Source organism: Oratosquilla oratoria, chromosome 1 (genome assembly GCF_046742065.1).
Source record: "Oratosquilla oratoria isolate Oo_2021 chromosome 1, ASM4674206v1, whole genome shotgun sequence".
Lineage (NCBI taxonomy): Eukaryota > Metazoa > Arthropoda > Malacostraca > Stomatopoda > Squillidae > Oratosquilla > Oratosquilla oratoria.
In genome coordinates, this window is record NC_134777.1 from 20,737,136 (window position 1) to 20,741,202 (window position 4,067).

Sequence of the window (4,067 nt, forward strand, 5' to 3'; positions counted from 1 at the left end):
ATAGATTCATTCATTCATTCATTCATTCATTCATTCATTCATTCATTCATTCATTTAATCATTCAATTTGTTTTGTATAGGAATATTTCTGAATATACTTTCAAGACTGAAGTATACATCATGTGACGTCGAAATGATAAAAACAATTACTCTACTAAGACTATGTAATATGCCATTGAGATTATCATTCAGAGGAAATCATAGCCTCCAGTTTAATTGTTCTTTATTTGTTTTAATTTCCACAAGAAAAGATAAAGTCGTTTACTGTGATTTCCATGACTTGGACTGGAACCATCTGGATGCTGGAAAGCTGGCAATTTGGGTAAAGTTTCCCTCCATCTATTATTTAAAAGCCGACGCAAATCATAACAGCCTCATAGTAGTCAAGGATTTTGCCCTCCAAAGTGATTTATTTCGTATTTTCAGAAATGAAAAGGCTGTTACTTCAGCAAGTTCTCTTAAAAGTCTGGACGATAAATTGCCCGAGCTTGTTGATTTGTTTGGGTTTAACTTTGGTAAATATTTCAAAATCTCTTTGGAAGAATGAAGGGAGCAGCTGGAGGGTTAAAAGGAGCGTGTAGTAGAGGGAAGGGAAGATAGGAGAGACATATGTTTGAGGTGTGAACTAGTGTTTAAAGTAAGAAATGGCGAAAAGCTAAAATGGAGAGAACTAAAAGATGGAATTGAATAAAGAAAACGAAGGATAAGGAAACACGAGACAGGATTGAAGACAACAGATCAAAAGAAGAGGAAGACAATCAATGAGAAAAGAGTAAGAGTAAGAATAAAGCAAGAACAGGAGGTAAAGAGGAGAAAGAGCAACAACAAAGGAATGAAGAGGATAGAAATAAGAGAGGAGAGCGAGGAGGGGAGAGTAGGTAAAATGTGGCGGTATGGGATAAAGGAAAGGGGAATATGGATCACGAGTAGAAGAGATATAAATGGTAGCGATGTGAAAGGGAGAAAAATCGAAAGATTGAAAAGAAAACGAATATCTCGAAAGAAGACTACGGAAATAAAGAATAAAGTGGAAAAATGACAAAGGCAAAGAAAACACACACACACACACACACACACACACACACACACACACACACACACAAATGTGCACACAAGCTACACATACATTTCAGACTAAAGTCTCCAGAACATGTAAGAAGAAATGGGACAGGACTAACAGTGACACTTCACTGCTGGGAATGTATCACGGCGAATAAGTCGAAACAAGACAGTGAGCCGGGGGGAAAGACAAAAAAAAAAAAAAAAAAAAAAAAAAATCAGGAGTCTAGGTGACAGACGGGGAGGACTGCTGGAGAAAGAGACAGATGAGAGCCTCCCGAACTCTCACCGCAGACAACTGAAATACCCGGGGTTACTGACGCGATCTGCGTCGGGATCGCGAAACTTAGGGAGAACTGATGCAAAGTAAGAATTGCCTCCCCGGCAAGGCGGGACAAGATGGATGGGCCGGAGTACAGTCAGACATTGGGGGGTGAAGGAGGGGATAGAGGCCAATGATATGGGCGGGTGGATGGGGGGAGGGGGGGGAAGGTGGGGGAGGTTTTGGGGGTAAGATGGTGGAAGGTGGGGGGATATAAAGAGGGGAATGGGAGAATAAAGAGCCCAGGGGATTCAATGATGAAGCTAGCAGACTTGGGGGGGGGGGGGTGGATAACGGTGGAGAAGACGCGGACGGGAGTGGAAGAGTGGATGGGGAAATACGCGTAAGTTAAGAAAAGGGATAAATGATAAGAGCAGGAAGGGGAATACAAAGCAATAAAGATAGAAACTCGGGGGGAACTGTGGAGATGAAAGGGAGCACGAATAGATCCAAGGGAAATGTGTTAGGGACTGTTAATTTAGGGAAAGAGGTAGGTGTGAGTAGGGGAAACAGTGATGTATAAGGGACTAGAAATGAGGAGTGAATTAGAGGAAAAGAAGAAGGGAATACGGAAGGGAATGAGTTAGGTGCTAGAGAGACAAAAAGAGACTAAAAAGTACAGAAGAGTACGGACAAAAAAATGACAAACTGAAATTTATTGGGTAGTTGGAGGTGAACCAAATACATATAAAGTACATTAATAGATATATACCTACAAATATATACATATATGTATATATATATATATATATATATATATATATATATATATGTGTGTGTGTGTGTGTGCGTGTGTGTGTGTGTGTGTATTCACTTGGTCTTTGGATCACGTGTTGGACTCGTGAACGACAGCTATTTCCCTCCTGGAAGAGAGCTCAGAGCTCGTAGGTCCGATCTATGGGTAATGCTATGACCTTGCACACACACACACCCCCAACTCCCCGCCCACGAGAGTCAGAGTAACGACCCGAGGCACAGCGATACCGAAATAATTTCGGCCCTGGGCAGGATTCGAACTGGGTACTGGGAGCACTTCTACATCCCAGTTCAGCGCTCTACCAACTGTGTCACCGTGTGTGTGTGTGTGTGTGTGTGTGTGTGTGTGTGTGTGTGTGTGTGTGTGTGTGTGTGTGTGTGTGTGTGTGTGTGTGTGTGTGTGTGTGTGTGTGTGTGTGCGCGTGTGCTATGTGTTTGTATATATGCGTGTGCTATGTGTTTGTATATATGCGTGTGTGTGTGTGTGTTTGTGTGCGTGCGTGCGTGTGTGTGTGTGTGTGTGTGTGTGTGTGTGTGTGTGTGTGTGTGTGTGTGTGTGTGTGTGTGTGTGTTTATAATTAAATTTAATTTCCTGATCATACCCTGACACTGAAAGTATGTCGAATAAGGTTGTATTATGTGTGTTTTCTATCTACGAATCAAGAAAGTTTGGAATACAGTAATTAGACGAGTTCAGAATTGGAGTGATCATTTCTCCTTAACCATTTTGAAATATTAATCTTCCTGGAGTTAAAAATGGTATAACGATTGTCAGACATCAATCTTGTAAATACATACGCCTTGTCAAAGAAGCTATTTGGGACAGTACAACCATTGATAAAGCAAGTGATCATGTCAGAGGAGATGGATAATGATGTAGGATATCCAAGTTGAAAATAATTCAAGTAATGGGGTTTAAAAAATAACTGAATAGAAAATAGGCAGGTGGGGAGTACAGAGAAGAATGAGATTACAGATGATAACTATGCTGAGAAAGAGAAAGTCTGAGTGAAGGCTGATGGAGAAGAATACGAGAGGAAGAAAACGGGATCAATATTGAATAGGGCATGTCTTCACCCTCTCAGCACTGTATAGACCAGGAGTTCTTGTGTGCCTCATACTTTTGTGTTGCTGATATTTACCTTCCTTTAGACGAATCCTAGATTGAATAAAGTCATCAGGCGTCCACTAACTACTTCTAGTTTCCGGATTTTAGTGCCACGTTTGAAACCTGATGGTCCAAAGAAAAAGATAGATGAGAATTCCTAGTATTAATGCTATTATAGCAAATGCTGATCTATTTTATTCAGATCAGGGTCAGAGCCAATATTGAATTTTTTTTTTATTGATCGAGATTGATTTTGGGGATTATGAATACAATCTGTGTTGGTTTAACGTTTTCCATGCCACGTGAGTTTTATCTGTTTATTAATTAATTTTTCTATTTAGCTTTGTTTTATTTTGATCGTCACCAGATGACAGCACTGAGCTGATGATAACCTTTCTTGGACTAAAGGATCGAAGTCGATCCCGGCTTAACACTTTTCTCTCCTTGTCTTTCAGCTTTATTTTCGCTACGCTTTGCTTCGCTGACCACACGTAAACTAAATAAATTGCTTGGATTTAACCAGAGCAATATCTATTAGGCACGCCACTGCAATAAAGGCATCCTATTCATACAGTGTACTGACTGCTTTTTTTATGTAGTCGATATTTTAGGTATTTTAATCAAATCACATCGACCCAAGGTACTCAGTATTTTCATATGATTGGGACTAGTTTCCACTCACAAAAATAGCTGATTATTTACATTTCGTAACACTACGTTCTGCCTCCTTCTTTAAAGAATCTCCTGTCCTACATCTATATCATCCCCAACGATAGAAGCGCTAACAAAACAAGTTCCTTAAGCCGTTCGCTTCTTTGAAGA